General features: G+C 41.7%; 1 protein-coding gene across 3 annotated transcripts in view; it reads left to right on the forward strand.

Moving 5' to 3' along the window:
* Positions 1–19089, forward strand: part of LOC149452032 (uncharacterized) — a 206678-nt gene that overhangs the window by 5486 nt on the left and 182103 nt on the right. Inside the window, exon 2 of one of the 3 annotated variants that reach the window (XM_089689859.1) lies at positions 18859–18929. The exons of the other annotated variants lie outside the window; for them this stretch is intronic. The gene's annotated coding sequence lies outside the window, so the exon portion shown is untranslated. The remainder of the gene's footprint in view (positions 1–18858; positions 18930–19089) is intronic. 3 annotated transcript variants of the gene reach the window in all.

Raw genomic sequence — 19089 nt, forward strand, 5'->3', positions numbered from 1 at the left:
TGTGGAGCTGGTCAAATTCAGAGTCACCCTGAGGATGACAATGTATTGATGTTGAAATGCATAAAACACATTATACTCTCATATCTATGCCTGGCCATGGCAGCAGAGAACACGGCATATGATGAATCGGGTCTGTGGACCAATACAACCGCAATTAATTTTTTTTAGTAATGCCCATGTTGAGGGTTAGGCCCAAAAAAAATTTAAATTCAGAAACCGTAATGGGTTTCCATGTGAATGGTCTGGCAAGGTTTGAATTTGGATTGGCGGCGATAAATTGTTGTGCCTATAAATTGCTTTGATCCACAATCAATGCATACAGATCTTCCGTGAAAAACGGCTCCAAAAAATAAAGGGGATAAGTTAAATTTGCTGTTTCCGCCTGAATTCCGGGTTGGGCAGTGGATGGGGGAAGTACAGGTGCTGCAGAATTTGTGGGCTACCAATCGGGATTTGCAAGCACATCCGGAAGGATACTAGGGGCTCTACGGGCCTGTTTGTGAAATCTTGGTGGTTGCGGGACAATACTTGTGCTCGCCACTGCACCAGCTTATACTGCACTTATGGGACTCACCACATCACCAAGTGATACTGCAGTGCTGGTATGTGAAAGACCAGGATGTACTAGGCTGCTGGTGCTCGCCAGTTCACCAAAAGGTAACGTGGCACTAGTACTGGCACTCTGCTGCATATGAGAGTTATCAAAATTTACCAGCAAGTGCTAACAGAGATCAAACCTGATTCTGCGAACACTGTGATTTTGTGTGCAATGTATCAAGCGACAGTGACCTACTGACACTGTACTTGCTGGGGGAGAAGGGGGGGTAAGCGTATGTGCTAATCGCAGGTGCCGGGGCTGATCCCGCTAACCCTGCGTTTTTGGGGACGCTATACTAATGTGAACGCTGGTATAGTGCTGATCTGATCAAAGATATTGATCCGTTCAGACACTATACTAGCAATGGAGGTTTATTGTGTATGAGCGTGTTCCTGGCAATCAAGGGGTTTAATATGTTTACTGGTGTACTGACAGGCAATCTGACGCTACCTGGGAGGGGCCTGAAAGCCATGGGAGCGCGAATCACATACATATATATATACGTGATTTTGTGCACCTGTGCCACCCTGTAGCAGTATTTCTGCTATAGGGCGGTCATAAATTGAAAAAAAGAGGTTTGTGATACGGCACTGCGTTACTTTAACTGACAATTGCGCGGTCATGTAACGCTGCACCAAAATTAAATTTACGTCTTTTTTTTTTTTAACCCACAAATTAAGCTTTCTTTTGGTGGTAATTGATCGCCTGTGCTTTTTTTTTTTTTTTTTTTTTTATTTGCGCTATTAAAAAAAATAAAAGGACCGACAATTTTGAGGGAAAAAAAAACAATATTTTGGACTTTTTGCTCTAAAGCATGTCCAGTAAAAAAAAAATAAAAATCAAATTTCGTCATAAATTTAGGCCAAAATGTATTCTGCTCCATGTCTTTGCTAAAATAAATCCCAATACGTGTAAAGTAATTGGTTTACGTGAAAGTTATAGCGTTTACAAATGGCGGTATATATACAGAAATTTTTTTTTAATACTGATAATGGCGATCAGCGACTTATGGCGGTGATCAGCGACTTCAGCGGGACTGCGGCGGACATTCTGACACTGGGGGGAAACTGACTTGGGGTCACTGACATCGCCAGTGACACCAATACAGTGATAAGTGCAAAAAAAAAAAGACGCTGTACTAATGGCACTGGGGAGGAAGGAGTTAACATTTGAAGGCAATCAAAGTGTTAACTGTGTGAGGGGAGTGTTTTACTGGGGGGGGGGGTGCTTCACGGTATCACACTCATCCGGAAGGCTCTGCTCAGCATTCTGGACTAGTGTGCTCATACTGACAGCGAGGAGAGCTGCAGTGTGAACACTGCAGCCGTGCTCACTGTCCGTGTTTGCCAGTAATCGCCAGGCTCCAGCGGGTAATCAGTCGGGACCCGGTGATTGACACCCGTGTCCGTGATTGGCACAGCGGATAGGGCGGTCACACGCCCCCTACCCGAAATGCAAAATCACTTATATATACTTGATTTTGCGTAGCGGTGCCGACCTGTCGCAGTAAATGTGGCTGGACTGCAAGTGGTTAATGTACAATGTTTGTTTGTGTTTTTTTTTTTTCTACTTTAGTGCTGTTTTGCTTGATATAGCGAGGGGCTTGTGGAGTTACTGCCACTCCTCCCTATTCATGTGCCCTCGAGGAGATATCCTACCCTCTTGTTGCTTACCACCACAATTAGGTGAGTTCATGATCTAAGGGTTTACTCCGCAGTTAGGTGACTGGTATCCTCCCCTCCATTTGAGGAGTATTCCCTTTTCTTCTAGATAACAGGATTTGATACCCCCGGTGTAAGAACACTTGACTGGGAGGTGCACTATATTGCAAAAGGTATTGGGACACCCCTCCAAATCATTGGATTCAGTTACTCCAATCTCCTCCATGGCCACAGGTGTAAAAAAATTAACCATCTAGGCATGCAGACTGTTTCTACAAATATTTGTGAAAGAATGAGTCGCTCTCAGGAGCTCAGTGAATTCAAGTGAGGTACTGTGATACCCTGAGGAAGTCACGTGCTAAGCATGACACAACGCGTCGGTACGCGGGGAGGAACTTCCGGTTACGCAGTGACGTCATTTCCGGTGTGGGGGCCATATTGGACCACCTTTCCAGATACCCATGCAGTACACCCTTAGCATGTGGTAAAAAGCGAATATGTAAAGTTTACAATGTGAGTGGGCATTTTATATCTATTTATGCTGGATTAAATAGTTTGCACTATGGAGGGTCTTTTTTGTTTCATTATGATCCTGGGAGATGCTTGCTGGTAACTGTGTGGAGGCTTGGGATTGAAGGACGCATACCATCACTGAGGGGAAGCCTGTGAGGAGTCTGTCCTTATTAGATCCGGTGTGATCCCTAAAGCGAGCTGGCCCTTTGGGGTCTATGTAAGGAGGTGAGGGGCATTTTGGCCACTGAAGGATAGTCATCTATCGATCACCTACACATCACTATTTGCATGAGAGTGGAGTTGGAGCACCATCATATGTGTTGTTGTTTTGGGACTTTTATTCACGATTATTTATTTGCTGTTGGCTCTGGATATTTTGATCGTGTTATTCACATATTTGTTGTGTGTTGTATGACACTTAACACAGTTTGCACTGTTTATGTTCCCAAGAAGAGGGAATTCACGTGTTGCACATATTATTTATTTGGATCCCTCAAGTGTGGTTTTTAGGGGGGATTGATTGTTGTGCACTTATATTTATGTTTATCCCATATTTTATTGATTATTGACATTATTATTTAGTTTTGTTTTAGCGCTACACTGTGTTATTTATTGTTACTGTGATAGCCTGCCACCTGTGCAATCCATCTGTTAAATTTCCTTACTACTACATATTCCACGGTCAACTGTTAGTGGTATAACAAAGTGGAAGCCACAGGCAACAGCAATTCAGCCACAAAGTGGCAGGCCATGTGAAATAACAGAGCGGGGTCAGTGCATGCTGAAGCTCACAGTGTGCAGAAGGCACCAGCTGTCTGCAGAGTCAATAGCTAAAGACCTCCAAAGTTTGTGTGGCTTTCAGGTTAGCAAAACAACAGTGTGTAGAGAGCTTTATGTATTGGGTTTCCATGGCTGAGCAGCTGCATCCAAGCCTCACATCACCAAGGGCAACGCAAAGTGTCGGATGCAGTGGCGTAAAGCACACTGCCACTGGACTCTACAGCCGTGGAGATGTGTTCTTTGGAGTGACGAATCGTCGCTTCTTTGTCTGGCAATCCTAGGACGTGTCTGGGTTTGGCGGTTGCCAGGAGAATGGTACTTGCCTGGCTGCATTGTGCCAAGTGTAAAGTTTGGTGGAGGGGGGATTATGGTGTGAGGTTGTTTTTCAGGGGTTGAGCTTGGCCCCTTAGTTCCAGTGAAGGGAACTTTTATGGCACCAGCATACCAAGACATTTTGGACAATTTCAATGCTCCCAACTTTGTGGGAACAGTTTGGGGATGGACTGGTGCACAGTCATGTTGGAACAGGAAGGGTGCTATTCCAACATGACTGCGCACCAGTGCACAAAGCAAGTTCCATAAAGGCATGGGTGAGCAAGTCCTGGGTTGGAGGAACTTGACTGACCTGCACAGAGTCCTGACCTCAACCCGATAGAACACCTTTGGGATGAATTAGAGCGAAGACTGGGAACCAGGCTTTCTCGTCCAACATCAGTGCCTGACCTCACAAATGTGCTTCTGGAAGAATGGTCAAACATTCCAGTAGACACAATCCTAAACCTTGTGGACAGCCTTAAAGCTGCAAAGGCCAACTGAATATTGAACCCTACAGACTAACACTGGAATGCCGTTAAAGTTTATGTGCATCTAAAGGAAGGCGTCCCAATACTTTTGGCAATATAGTGTGTATTAGAACTATAATTGCTGTTTGCAGAATTTTCAGTATTTGAGTGTCATAGGATTTACTATGACAAACTATGTCTAGACACTTTTGTCTGCTTAGTCTTGCTTTTCCTTCTTATTCTATTCTTTGCTATATTTTTTGTACTGTGGTCAAATGTCTCAGTTCTCTTTAGGTCTTTAGCTTTTAAGTATGCTGATGGAGTGCCCCATTTCTGTTCTTATGCTGTGTGGTACTTAACCGCTTATGGACCGCCCATGGTACTTTTACTGCTACAGGGCCGGCCCCCATGCGCAGGATCACGTATATATACGTGACTCTGCATTTCTGGGTAGGGGACATGCGAGAGTTGTGTGCCCTACCCACTCCGTCGATCTTGGCCCCTGGTTTCAATCACTGGGTCCCGGCCGATGATTACCCGCCAATGCCCAGTGTTTACTGGCGATCACGGACAGGGAGGATGGCTGCTTTGTTTACCAACAGCCCTCCTCCCTTTCAGTTTGGGCACACTGCATTCCTGCCCAGTGCCATTAGTACAGTGTCAGTGCTTTTTTTTTTTAGCACTGATCACTGTATTGGTGTCACTGGGGATGTCATTGACACCAAGTCAGTTCCCCCTAGTGTCAGAATGCCTGCCGCAGTTCCGCTATAATTTGCTGATTACCACCATTATTAGTATACAAAAAAAAAAATACCAGTATCTATACCGCCATTTGTAAATGCTATAACTTTCACGTAAACCAATTAATTTACACGTATTGGCTTCAATAAAACTTGTTTGGATTAAAAAAAAAAAAAATGTATACTTATTGGGATTTTTTTTTTAGCAAAGACATGTCGCAAAATAAATTTTGGCCTAAATTTGACGAAATGTGATTAACATTTTTTTACTGGGCATGTTTAATAGCAAAAAGTCCAAGATACTGTTTTTTTTCTCAAAATCGTTGGTCTTTTTTTTTTATAGCACAAAAAAAATAATCTGCGCAGGCAATCAAATACCACTGAAAGAAAGCTCAATTTGTGGGGAAAAAAAGGACGTAAATTTCATTTGAGTGCAGCGTTGCATGACTGGTCAATGTCAGTTAAAGTAACGCAGCCTGCTTCTTTAACTGCTTCCTGACTGCCCTATAGCAGAAATACTGCTACAGGCCGGCATGGTGTGCAAAATCACAACATGTGTGTATATATACACATGGTTCGCACTCCCGTGGTTTTTCATGCTCCTCCCAGATAGCGTCAGATTGCCTGTCAGCACACCAGTAATCACATTTAACCCCTTGATTGCCAGGAACACGCTCATACACAATAAACCTCCATTGCTAGTATAGTGTCTGAACGGATCAATATCTTAGATCAGATCAGCACTTTACCAGTGTTCACGTGAGTATAGTGTCCCCAAAAACACAGCGTTAGCGGGATCAGCCCCGGCCCCTGCCAGCACCTGCGTTTTAGCCCCAACACTTACCCTCCCCCCCCTTCTCCCCTAGCAAGTGCAGTGTCAGTAGGTCACTGTCACTTGATACATTGCACACAAAACCACAGTGTTCGCAGGCATGATCTCTGTTAGCACTTGCTGGTACATTTTGATAACTCTCATATGCAGCAGAGTGCCAGTACTAGTACCACTCTACCTTTTGGTGAACTGGCGAGCAACAGCGGCCTAGTACATCCTAGTCTTTCACATACCAGCACTGCAGTATCACTTAGTGACGTGGCGAGTCCCATAAGTGCAGTACAAGCTGGTGCCCCACAAGTAGTGTCCCACAGGCACCAAGAATTTGCACACAAGTCCATAGAGCCCCTTCCGGATGTGCTGGAAAATCCCAATTGGTAGCCCACAAATTCTGCAGTACCCGTACTTCCCCCATTCAGTGCCAAACCCGGAATTCAGGTGGAAACAGCAAATTTAACTAATCCCCTTTAGTTTTTGGAGCTGTTTTTCATGGAAGATCTGTATGCATTGATTGTTGATCAAAGCAATTTATATGCACAACAATTTATCGCCGCCAACCCAAATTCAAACCTTGTCAGACTATTCACATGGAAACCCATTACAGTTTCCCAATTTACATTTTTTTTGGGCCTAACCCTCAACATGGGCATTACTAGAAAAAATTAATTGCAGTTATATTGGTCCACAGACCCAATTCATCATATGCCCATGTTCTCTGCTGCAATGGCCAGGCATAGATATGAGAGTATAATGTGTTTTATGCATTTCAACGACAATACACTGTCGTATTCGGGGTGACCCTGAATTTGACCGGCTCCAAAAAATTCGGCCCCTCGTAAATCACCTTAACAAAAAATTTGCAGATGTCTATACTCCCCAGCAAAAAAATCTGCATTGATGAGTCCCGCATTAATTTTTCTGGCCGCCTTGCATTCAAACAATTTCTCCCCAGCAAGCGTGCCAGATATGGGGTCAAGATGTAGAAGCCCTGTGAGAGGGCAACCGGTTATACATATAAGTTTCGGATTTACAAGGGAAAAGATAGTCACGTGGAGCCCCCCAGATGCACAGACTACATGGGGAGTAGTGGCAAAATAGTTTGGGACTTGATGTCATCCTTTTTCCATATGAGGTACCACTTATACGTGGACATTTTTATTCAAGCGTGCCACTATTTAGATATTTGTACAATCTTGGAATTGATGCATGTGGCACCGTGTGACCTAATGTGTGCCCACAATTAAAAGTGGGTGGATGCAGGGCGGTATATTCTAATGGTGGGTATACCACACACTTTTTCTAGCAGAGATTTCTTCTCTTTTTTTCTTTCAGCCCACAGGCTGCATATAAAAAAAAGAACATAGCATATATACCCAAGGACCAGCGATGTACTGGTACATCACTGGACATTGAATGGTCATAGCAGGATGATCCCTACAGCTGCAGGCATCATCCTGGTATCGTTTTTTTCAGCCAGCGTTCGGCTTTCTTGTTAAAGCAATCCTAGTGGCTAATTAGCTGCAGGATTGCGGAATGGTGCCATTCATCTCTATAGTCTAAGATATCGAAAGCTACGAGCATCTCATCACTTCAGTTTCGCAGGATATAAACAGCGCCATTTGTAAATTGGGTAAGCATCTGATCACACCGATCTTGGTGAGATTAAATAATGATAGACCTCAGATTTCTCAAAAAAGAATATATGACCATGCCCATTGAAGTTATAGGGGATATTTGCATTCCTTGTGATAGCATTAAAAGTGATCAAAAAAAAGGGACAGTGTAAAAATAATAAAAAAAAATCAAAATAACAAAAAAAAAACACCGTCGTCCCCCCACGCGTGCACACCAGTGTGCGCGAGTGTTGACCCTGTGCCAGTATGTAAACAGCAGTTGCACCATGCATGTGAGGTATCACCGCAAACGTCAGATCAAGGGCAGTAATTCTAGCACTAGACCTGCTCTGTAAATCTAAAATATTAACTTGTAAAGGTTTTTAAAACTTTGCTTGTGAATATTAAAAATGTATGCAGTTTGTCACCATTGCACAGGGCATGCACAGTTTTAAAGCATGTCATGTTTGGCATCTCTTTTCTCGGCATACTATCATCTTTTATATTTTACTAAATAATTGGCCAATATATTGTGTTTTTTGTGCATTAAAAGGAAAAAAGTGTTGTTTTTTTCCTAAAAGTTTGCGTTTGAAATATCGCTGTGCGAGTACTATGTGACATAAATAATTGCAGCACCCACCGTTTTATTCACTAGGGTGTCTGCTTTAAAAAAAACAAAAAACATAATGTTTGGGGGTTCAAAGTAATTTCCTAGCAAAAAATACTGATTTTTTTCATGTGAACAAAGTGCCCGAAAAGGCCTGGTCTTCAGGTGGTTGGAAGAGTGAATGATGTGTGGCATAAACTTCTAATGCTGGGCATAAAATGCCCCCACCCCCCAAAGCAACCCCTTTTTGGAAGTAGACACCCCACACTATTTGCTGAGAAGCAATAAAAGTCAATAAAAGAGTTTATTTTTTTACCATACATTTTTAGAAAATGACAAAAAAAAATGTTTGATTTGCACAAAATTGTCACTTAAATAATTTATTGCTCGTACATGCCATGGGTATATGTGGAATTACTCCCCAAAATACTTTCTCCTACTTCTCACGAGTATGGGGGTACCACATGTGACGGACTTTTTGGCAGTCCAGCCAAGCACAGGACCCCAAAATCCAATAAGCACCTTCAGGTTTTTAAAGGGCTTTATTTCCTCATTACATTTCCTGACTACCTTTCACATTTTCGGAGGCCTTGAAATGCCAGGATAGCGCCAAACCACCCCCCCCCAAATTACCCCTTTTTGGAAAGTAGACACCCCAAATAAATTGATAAAAGCATGGTGAGTAATTCGGTGAGCTTGTTCTTATCAAATGGGGTTCACCGTTTACATGTCTAGAAGTAGATCTGGACTTTCGTCGTCATTTCATTATATTTCTAAGTAAATGGGCAACCCAGGATATTATTTTCTGCAATTTTTACTCGCCCAATGTCAAACAGCATTCCTTTCCTGGGTTTATGTGTGTCTCCTTCATTTTGAACATACATTTCTAATAGTTGAACGTTGGATCTAAGATTTTAAGGCCATGTTTGACTAAAAAAACACAGCTATTCCACCAAATAACTAGAAGATTGCTCTTTTTTGATGCATGGTGGGTTGCCAATCCATTGGGCATGGCTGCGTGTCTTCGAATCCTTTGCCATGCTTTTTCTGTGTGGGTTGAGTGTGTTTGGAAACGCGCAAATGCTGCCTAAATGATCACGCATGCATGATGCACATTTGCTGCGCATTTCCCTAACACGGGGTGCCACATATGCAGAAACACAGATGTGATTGCAGACACATGTTTTGAATGACACTCCATGACCAAAAAGGTTCTGAAGCTGCTTTTGGGTCATTTTCTTTTGCACATTCACGCTGTTTTATACACCATGCATGTTTACACGTGAACAACATGCAAAAACATGAGACCATGCGTTTCTGCTACGCTTAGGTGTGAGTGGGATGTTTTAGGAGTTTCTAGTCAGCAAGGATTACCAGGGAGAAGAGGTGAGGGTTAAAATAAAAATACACGGCCTCAGAAGTCTCAGCAAAGTTGCTGCAATTAAGACAAATGTATGACTTCCTGGCGATTTTACATTGACATCTAAGGGACTTGTGTCACCCAAGACACAACAAAAGTTGTGCAAGAAGTTTTGACTCAATTTATGGCAATTAAGACAGCGACCATTAAAATCTATGTGTTTTCACTTGACCTGCTATTTTACATGTCACCAGAATGTGTTAAGTCACTGGAGGGCTTAAAGGGGTTGTAAAGGCTGATGGTTTTGTGTTCTGCTCCCCCATAAGACCACTCTAAAACTTACCTGAGCCCCCTCTTGATCCAGCAATGTGCATAAGAACCTCGACTGTCCCAAGACACCCTCTCATTGGCTGTGAAGCCATTGAGTGAATGAGGAGAAGATGGAGGTGGGGCAGAGCCGCAGCTCTATTTGTCTATTTGTTTTAAAACGCGCTTTTGCAAAACCAGTAGGGGGCGCACACGAGGCGCGCCGCCGCCCTACCTGCACTGCCGATCCCAGCCGCGGGTGTCATTCGCCAGGTCACGGCCAGTCATTACCGGCTGTGTCCCCCCGATTAGTGGCAATCACTGACCGCAGGGCTGCAGTAGCTCTGCTTTGTGTCAGTTCCCTGACAGCTCCTGACACGCTGATCGGGAGAGAAGAGTTTATCTCTCCCGATCAGCTTGTCCCCGTGCACACCCCCTCCCCCTAGTAAAACACTCCCCTCACATAGTTAACCCTTTCAGTGAATAAAAAAGTTAACCCCTTCCTCCCCAGTGCCATTAGTACAGTGTCTGTGTGTTTTTTGTTTTTTTTTTGCACTGATCACTGTATTGGTGTCACTGGGGATGTCAGTGACCCCAAGTCAGTTCCCCCCCAGTGTCCGAATGTCCGCCGCAGTCCTGCCATAAGTCACTGATCGCTGCCATAAGTCGCTGATCGCCGCCATTATTAGTATAAAAAAAAATAATAAAAATCCGAGTATCTTTCCCCCCATTTGTAAGCGCTATAACTTTCACGTAAACCAATTAATTTACAGGTATTGGGGTTTTTTTTTTTAGCAAAGATGTCGCAGAATGCATTTTGGCCGAAATTTCTGACAAAATTTGATTTTTACATTTTTTTTACTGGACATGATTTATAGCAAAAAGTCCAAAATATTGTTTTTATTTCTCAAAATAGTTTTTTTTATAGCGCAAAAAATAACAAACGCACAGGCGATCAAATGCCTCCGAAAGAAAGCTCTATTTCTGTGAAAAAAAGGACATAAATTTATGTACCGTATTGCATGACCGCGCAATTGTCCGTTAAACTAGTGCTGCGCTGTATAGCAAAATAATGGCATAAATTGCAGTATCTATACCATAGTTTGTAGACGCTATAACTTTCACACAAAGCAATCAATATACACTTATTGGGATTTTTTTTACCAAAAACATGTAGCAGAATACATTTTGGCCTAAATTTATAACCAACTTTGAGTTTACTATATATTTTTTATAGCTGAAAGTAAAAAATATTGTTTTTCTTCAAAATTTTTGGTCTTTTTTTGTTTATAGCGTGAAAAATAAAAAGCGCACAGGTGATCAAATACCACCAAAAGAAAGCTCTATTTGTGTGAAAAAAAGGACGTAAATTTTGTTTGGGTGCAGCATTGCATGATTGCGCAATTATCAGTTGAATTAGTGCAGCGCCGAGTAGCAAAAATAGGCCTGGTCATTAATGGGGTAAATCCTCAAGAGGGCAAGTGGTTAAGGTAAAATACCTCCCGATGTAAGCGATCCAGCTCTGTGTCCAGCTGCATACACGCTCTACTCTCTTCCTCTTCTCACAGGACCCACACCGAGAGTTAAATAGGGTTGAATAAAGACAACAAATAGAAAAAAATGCACAAAACCTTTGTATACACAATCCAATTCCCACTATATATACAAATAGAGCATGATCCAGTTTCTTCCAGCGGAGGAAAAAAAATCCTTCCTGATCCCCCAGGAGGCAACTTTCTCTGGTGTTACCTATAAATGTTAATATCCAGTTGTACGTTGTGCATTTAAGAATTCATCCAACTCTTGTTTATTTTAAAACCATCTACTGAGCTGACCAGAATTACATCTTTTTAAGTGGTTGTAAAACTTTCTTTGCCAGAATAGATAAGACAATTACTTATTTTGTATAGCCTGGACACCTCCCTTGACTTGCTAAATCAATACTGCATCTCCCACTTGACTTGCGATGGTTTGCTGGTGGTTTGTGCAGCCTAAAGACAATGCTGCCATTACACCTAAAGCCCCCTTGTTGGGTTCCTTTGCGACCCTTAGTAACTTGCCTTATCAAGGACCTCGGTCTACCCCTGAGATTACAGTCCTGATTAAACTGACTCCTCTTGTGTGGAAACAAGCTAGGGCCCAATATGCAGCTGACATGGAATTACACTACTGAAACGCATTATGCCACAAGGCTCCCCATCATCCATTAATGAGCTACAAGACCGTTATCACTTGCATAGCCATGTTTTTTTCGGTTTCTACAGCTTCGCCATGCGTCCGTTGCTCAGTTGCCTTGTATTTCAGTGGCTACTGACCTGTTGGAAATTATGCTATCCTCTGCAGATCTCTCTAAGCCACTGTCAGTGCTTTACTCTGTTATCTCCCCTGACCTTACCTAGAATGACGGCTTTATTCACTAAATGACAGGCTGATATCCCTACTTTGACAGATGATTGGGAGGACTGTGTACTCCAGTTCTTGAAAATTATGATTTCCTCCAGGGACCTCTTTTTCCAACTGAAATTCCTTCATCGTGTTTAGTACACCCCTCAACGTTTTAAATTTACCCTGGGACCTCAAATACCCGCTTTCGCTGTGAAACGGAAGTTGGTACTTGCTTTCATATTTTTTGGCTCTGTCCTGAAATACAACACTATTGGAGTGGTGTGGCTGATATCGTTAATGCAGTGGGCAAGATTTTTCTCCCCTTGGATCCTGCCTTATGGTTACTTGGCGAGCAAAAGGTCCGCTCCAGGTGAGTGCCGAATCTGCATAACCCCTCCACAGACAAGCAGGTGCTGGCCCGATCCGTGATCACAGATGCAATGTAAAAACACAATTGTTGGCCTCATAAACAGCAATGTGGTGGATTAAATCTTTTATTGGAATCCTTTAAGTACAATTTAAGAACATGACAGCTCCAAGACAGAGGAGCAGTAGACACGTTTCACATGAACACGTGCTTAGTCAATACTGATTTTCACCTGTCAGAGGAAGCTTAAAACAGCTGATGACAATTGGCAATTAAACTTGAATCAGGAATAGTATACAAATCACATGACAAAACTTTAAAAACATGACACATATACTGACAGAAATGAAAGCGCACCTCTGATATGTATCGTACCTAGAATAAATCACAGATCTATAAACTTTGGAACTGGCATAATAAGCAGGGATACATAAAACCCTTATTGTGTACGGTGCAGACAGGAAGGTAGAAGGGGGGGAGAAACAACCCTATAATATTTGTTACAAAATAATTATTTTGTTTTTGATCATGTTTTCTATCTACAGAGATGTGGGGCAGCGATGGGGGGGCTAAGTTTTTGCCCTCACTTGCCAACCTATACATGGTTTGGTGGGAGCGGTCCCACATTTTTTGCCGGTAGTAATCCATTCAGGGGTCAGATCATGACATTTTATAGATATACAGTTGCAAGAAAAAGTATGTGAACCCCTTGGGATTACGTGGAGTTTTGCATGAATTGGGCATAAAATGTGCTCTGAACGTCATCCAAGTCACAACAATAGAAGAACACAGTCTGCTGAACATAATACTACACAAACATTAGATGTTGCCATGGTTTAATTGCACATAACATGTAAACATTCACAGTGCAGGGAGGAAAAAGTATGTGAACCTTTGGACTTAATAACAGGTTGACCCTCCTTTGGCCTTAATAACTGTGAACCAGTTATTAAGTCCAAAGGTTCACATACTTTTTCCTCACTGCACTGTGAATGTTTACATGTTATGTGCAATTAAACCATGGCAACATCTAATGTTTGTGTAGTATTATATTCAGCAGACTGTGTTCTTCTATTGTTGTGACTTAGATGACGTTCAGAGCACATTTTATGCCCAATTCATGCAAAACTCCACGTAATCCCAAGGGGTTCGCATACTTTTTCTTGCAACTGTATTGATGATCTGTTGTTGATCAGCAGTGGTAGGGAGATGCAGCCAGACATGTTCCTGGAATATTTGAATCAGAACAACTGTAGTTTTGTTCTTTTACTGGTCAATCTCATAAAGATACAATTGAATTCCTGGATGTTTGTTTGGTTGCAAAAGATCGACAAGTCATTACCAAATTATATAGGAAACCTTTGGCAGGTAATAATCTCCTTTTAGCACAATCAAGCCACCCCAGAGATTCCATTAAAGGAATACCTGTGGGACAGTTTTTGCACCTATGACGTGAATGGGAATCACAATCTTTGTTTCATCGAGCTCTTGATAGAGCCTATGGTATTGCAAAACAAAAAGATAGATCAGAGGTACTAGGAAAAAACAATCGGATACATTTAGTCGTCCTTCTTTGGTTTTGTCTTACAGTTCAGAATTTGGACAAATAAATAATAAAGTCAATAAATATTTACCAATTTTTATACAATGACAATATTTGTTCCAAAATCCTGAACAAGGGTATTAACATTTATTTCCAGAAGGGCACCTTCTCTGGGTAGGACTTTATACCCAAGTTTTTTTCAATCGAGCATCGATTTCATCTACTTCTTGGCTCCACTTTCAGGGAAATTTTAAATGTGGTGCATTGGATTGCTAGGTATGACGCATATCAGAGGTGCGTTTTCATTTCTGTCAGTATATGTGTCATGTTTTTAAAGCTGTGTCGTGATATGTATACTATGTTATTCCTGATTCCAGTTTAATTATCAATTATCATCAGCTGTTCTATTCTGTTTTACGCTTCCTCTGACAAGTGAAAATCAGTAATGACTAAGCACGTGTTCGTGTGAAACCCATCTATTTATTTATTTATTTATTTCAGGTACTTGTATAGCGCCGTCAATTTACGCAGTGCTTTACATATATATTGTACATTCACATCAGTCCCTAACCCTCAAGGGGTGTACAATCTAAGGTCCCTAACTCACATTCATACATACACATACTAGGGCCAATATAGACAGGATCCAATTAACCTACCAGCATGTCTTTTGGTGTGTGGGAGGAAACCGGAGTACCCGGAGGAAAGCCATGCAGGCACAGGGAGAACATGCAAACTCTAGGCAGGTGGTGTCGTGGTTGGGATTCGAACCAACGACCCTAGTACTGCCAGGCGGAAGTGCTAACCATTTAGCCACTGTGCTGCCCATGCTACTGCTCCTCTGTCCTGTCTTGGAGCTGTCATGTTCTTATCATATTGCTTTTAAAGGATTCCAATAAAGGATTTCATCCACCACATTGCTGTTTGTGCGGCCAACCGTTCTGTTTTTCCATTGCACTTATGGTTACTGGGCCTTGTGGAGGGTGTGGTGCATAGTAAAATGAAAATCTTTTTGTGTTTTATTCAGCTTATTAGGCAAGGAGAGAAAGTGGAGGAGGTCCTCTACCCCCTACTGTTAGAGGCTGGAAAGCAGCTATCAATGGAACCCAGTCCCTGTACAAACTGACTTACCCTAGTAAAATTTGCCCTCATAAGTTGGATAATGTTTGGAGTTGCTGGGTTAATGCACTGGGTGCTATGGTCTAATCTCTGTCCTTCCTAAGCTGCCTTTGTTGGTACTGAACTGTGCGTTCTCTGACTAACTACATTAATTGCCTATTTTCCCCTTTTGTTTCTCCACTTCCACCACTCTATTTCCCTTTTTATCCTTCCCCTCTCACTTTTTTTTTTTTTTTTTTTTGTCTGTGCAAACATTATCACCCCCCCCCCCGCCTTTTTTTTTTTGTTTGTTTTTTGTTCCCCCTTGCTGCAGATCAAGCTTTCTTTTGAACTCTGTTGGGTACATGTTGTTCCTCTACGTGTAATGCCCTGATATTGCACTGTGTATTCTGATCAATACCTCTTGTGAGTCTGAGATACCGTTGTTGTTTCTTCATGGACATATTTTTGTACATATTTTTTCCATGGACTTTCGTGCTTTTGTACATTCACTATATTGGCAATAGTATTGGGACCCTGCCTTTACATGCACATGAACTTCAATGGCATCCCATGCTTAGTCCGTAGGGTTCAATATTGAGTTGGCCCACTCCTTGCAGATATAACACCTTCAACTCTTCTGGGAAAGCTGTCCACAAGGTTTAGGAGTGTGTCTATGGGAATGTTTGACCATTCTTCCAGAAGCACATTTGTGAGGTCAGGCACTGATGTCGGAACAAGAAGACCCGGCTGACAGTTGCAGCTCTAATTCATCCCATTTCACGTTCTGTCGGGTTTAGGTCAGGACTCTGTGCAGGCCAGTCAAGTTCCTCCACCCCAAACTCGGTTATCCATGTCTTTATGGACCTTGCTTTGTGCACTGGTGCGCAGTCATGTTGGAACAGGAAGTCCCCAAACTGTTCCCACAAAGTTGGGAGCATGAAATTGTCCAAGACATCCTGGTATGCTGACGCCTTAAGAGTTCCCTTCACTGGAACTAAGGGCCAAGCCCCACCCCTGAAATGCAGTCCCACACCATAAACCCCCCTCCACCAAACTTTACACTTGGCACAATGCAATCAGGCAAGTACCGTTTTCCTGGCAACCGCCAAACACATCCATCGGATTGCCGGACAGAGAAGCGTGATTCGTCACTCCAAAGAACACTTCTCCACTGCAGTAGAGTCCAGTGGCGGCATGCTTTACACCACTGCATCCGACGCTTTGCATTGCACTTGGTGGTATAAGGCTTGGATGCAGCTTCTCAGCCATGGAAACCCATTCCATGAAGCTCTCTATGCACTGTTGTTGTGCTAGTCTGTTTGGAGGTCTTTAGCTATTGACTCTGCAGACAGTTGGTGACTTCTACGCACTGTGCACTTCAGCATGCGTTGACCTTACTCTGTCAGTTGACGTGGCCTACCACTTTATGGCTGAGTTGCTGTTGTTCCCAGTTGCTTCCACTTTGTTATAATACCACTAACAGTTGGGCGTGGACTATTTAGTAGCAAGTAAATTTTGCAGATGGACAGTGCACAGGTGGCAACCTATCACAGTACCACGCTTGAATTCACTGAGCTCCTGAGAGTGACCCATTTTTTCACAAACATTTGTAGAAGCAACCTGCTTGCCTAGGTGCTTGATTTTATACAACTGTTTTTGTAAATTTTGCAGATGGACAGTGCACAGGTGGCAACCTATCACAGTACCACGCTTGAATTCACTGAGCTCCTGAGAGTGACCCATTTTTTCACAAACATTTGTAGAAGCAACCTGCTTGCCTAGGTGCTTGATTTTATACAACTGTGGCCCTGGAGGTGATTGGAATACACCCAAATCCAATTTTTTGGAGGGGTGTCCTAATACTTTTGGCAATCCAGTGTATGTGTGTGTATATATGTGTATCTTTATATATATATATATATATATATATATATATATATATATATATATATATATATGTGTGTGTGTGTGTGTGTGTATATGTATGTGTGTATGTATGTGTATATATATATATATATATATATATATATAATATAATTTTTTTTTTTTTTTTAATATATACCTTGCAGACCTTTAGGAAAAGTTTTAGTGGCAAAAAAAGTGGTTTTAAAGGCTGAAAGTTTTTTTTTTTTTTTATTTTTTTTTTTTGTTTGTTTTTTTTTAACTTCATGTATTCTGTGCCCAAGTTCCCCCATAGCAAGCTGCTTGTTGTGGGGCACTTGAAGGAGGGAGGCCAGGAGTGCCACGAGACACAAAAAAAGGAGGATCAGGGCTGCTCTCTGCAAAAACAATGCACAGAGCAGGCAAGTATAACATGTTATTTGAAAAGAAAAAAAACTCAATCACTTTAAGGCTCCACACACACTAGTATTTTTTTAAGCTCCTAGAAACTATTAGCATTTTTTTTCCTGCTCCTAGAATGGTCCTAAATGCTTCTAAACGACACGAAAAACTCCTTTTTTTTTTTTTTTTTTTTTTTTTTTCAGCTTTTTATTTTTCTTCATGTACTGTAAATCACTACTACAAACTGGCACAAAAACACTATTATCAGCTTTTTTCATCCACCATTTTTTTTGAAGCCTATAAAAAACACTTGTGCATGGAGCCTAAGAGCAACTCCTCTATCAAAGAACAAGGCCCTATAGTTTTGCAACTTGTTAAGCAACTTCTGAAACCCCCCACTTCTGTTATGATGGCCTCCTCAAGGTATCTAAGTTAATGTCTCATATGGCAGTATTGTCTATTCATATGCATAGGGCACTGTTGCTATGTGCATGGAAAGTAGAAGATACATTTAAACGCTTCATTCGCTTTTGTAGGAAAGGCATCTCTGGTCATACAGCTAACAGAAGCATACCCAAACCTGCTGGTTCTCATTCTGGGTGCCCACTTCAAAGTTCAGAGATTTGTTGGTGAGACAAATACCCCAGTCTTCAGCTAGTACAGCTGTAATATCTCATAGGGAATGAGTCTTCCCCATGTGAGCAAAATCGCGTAGCCATAAATATTCTGTTTAGATGCTCAGGTATAAGCCCACTTTTATCACTTTTGGTGTTATTATTGTGTTATTGTGGGTTGTTCTATTGTCTGTCTGTCAGAAGTTTCTTTCTTTCAGTTTCATTGCTCAGGCTTCAGCCAGTAGCTTTTTATTTGGAACCTGCTGCCAGGTGTCAGGTTCATTTGCTTTTTCTTAATTTTCTCCACACCAGTGTACAAAATATCCTATATTTCTATGTGTATTTGGCTCAAAAAGTACAGAAACATTTTATACTTTGTGTGTTTTGTTTGTAATTTATTTTAGTAGAATGAACATAAAAACAGTATAGTACTGATATTTGTATTTTCAGCATTGTTTATGTATTTCTAAAATAACTTATATTTGTATATACACACACACGTACTGTGAAAGTAGGGATTACGGTTGAAGAAATATGGACACAGCTTTTCTGATTCTCAATCATAGGGTTTATAGGGCAGGAGTAGTACACTAAGCAGATGAAGAACACAGCACCACCTATGGGCAGTCCTAGCTGGTATAAACCCCCTTTCTGCTAAAGGCAAGCTAGTTATTTCTGCCTAGTGTTTCTGGTGTAAGGTCCTAGTTCACTGCTGGGTCCTGTGGTTCCATAGGTTTGTTTTTTTCTCCTTTTTGTCCTTTTTTCCCGTGCAGAAACGTTCAATCAACAGCTGGGCTGGGCAACAACCTGGATAATCTACACTGTGTACATAATTATTAGGCAAGTGAGTATTTTGACCAAATGAACATTTTTATGCATATTGTCCAACTCCAAACTGTATAAACTTGAATTCTTATTGGATTTAAGCATATCAGGTGATGTGTATTTGTGTAATGAGGGAGGGTGAAGCCTAAGGAGATCACCCTATATCAAGGTGTGCATTA

Source organism: Staurois parvus, unplaced genomic scaffold, assembly GCF_062004578.1.
Source record: "Staurois parvus isolate SC_StPar_1 unplaced genomic scaffold, SC_StPar_1.0 ptg000501l, whole genome shotgun sequence".
In the NCBI taxonomy this organism is placed as follows: Eukaryota; Metazoa; Chordata; class Amphibia; order Anura; family Ranidae; genus Staurois; species Staurois parvus.